The sequence below is a fragment of the Clytia hemisphaerica genome, unplaced genomic scaffold (assembly GCF_902728285.1).
Source record: "Clytia hemisphaerica strain Z4C2 unplaced genomic scaffold, Clytia hemisphaerica genome assembly, whole genome shotgun sequence".
Taxonomy (NCBI): Eukaryota; Metazoa; Cnidaria; class Hydrozoa; order Leptothecata; family Clytiidae; genus Clytia; species Clytia hemisphaerica.
Window position 1 is genome coordinate 108,185 of NW_027104074.1, and position 1,370 is coordinate 109,554.

A 1,370-nucleotide genomic window follows, 5' to 3' on the forward strand; every position below is an offset into this window, starting at 1 on the left:
CATTGGATTGTTCACCTAGATGGAAGACCATCGAAAGCACTTCCAAGTATTCCAAGTAAGTAAAACTATAAAGTGCACTTACAAACATCAATTTTGTCAGATCTAACAAAATTAATAACCGCACTGTCATCATTGACAATAAAACAAACGATTTTCTGTCAAGAGCCTTGTAAACATTCCAACAACTTCCATCAAACTGATCTACCACAGCTCAGTCTACCATTTTTAGCGCGGTCCAAGGATTGAGCCGAGAACGCTCCGCGAACTCCAGCGCGGGTGAGAACTTCAATCTGTCAATCATTTTCTTAAGCGAAGAGTACGCGAAGCGATTCTAGCTTTACGATAGTGCCGCGGGTCAGTAAAGATAGTATAGACCTTTTTTCAAAGAGGATGTCCTGTTGAATAATTATGTAGTCCAGCCATAAAAACAAGCCATGCATAATTACTGTATCATGCATATTGTAATATATGCATGGTTTTATCATTGTTTTTCTCCTGGACTACATAATTATTCAACAGGGTGGCCTCTTTGAAAAAAGGTCTATTCAATCATCATTATCCCTTTATTTTCATTCCTAGAACTTTTGCAAAAAAAAGGAAAAATAGAAAAGTTGTATTTTTTACTGCTCTATTCACAATCACATACTGAATTTGAAAGATCTTCTATGTGGCATTTTTTTTTCAAACTTAAAAAAACTGATTTTTGTCCCGCCTTTGCGGCTTAAGTGCTTGAGTGCAGCACAGTGCTGCAAATAACGGCCGGTGACCGGTAAATACCGGTCATTTTGTAGTTTCTACCGGTCATTCTGAAGCTCAGTTTTTCATTATGTCCAGTTAAAATTTAAAAGTTTTTAAAATCAAAATAGGTGTTTAGTCAATCTAAAGGCCATTACAGAGTACAAAGTTTTCTAAGATGGTTCCGTCAGACCCCCTGCTCGTTACACTCGAAAAATTACCGGCCAACTGAAATTTCCCTATTTGCAGCACTGCAGCATAGGGTACAAAGTCCAAACATGCGTTTCCCGTAATTTTTGTGTGAAGAGTTAGGTCTACACTGTCTGTTACTATAAATAGAAACACAGAGCCTCTGTCAAAGACCAGCTTTTTTGGGTGCTTCCGTTAAAAAATATGACGTCATCTTGACTTACGCATATCAAGAATGGAGAACCTAGAAGAAACTGAAAAATTGTTACAGAACTAAAGAAAAAAGAAATAATAATAATAAAAATGAATAAACAGTCTTCAGTCCAACTCGAATGATCAAATCACTAAAACTGCGGCCATTGGAAACTAGAAGACAAATAGCATGTCTGAAGTTACTATTTGACATCAACAATAATTCAAAATTTGTGGACGATCAATTAAAACCA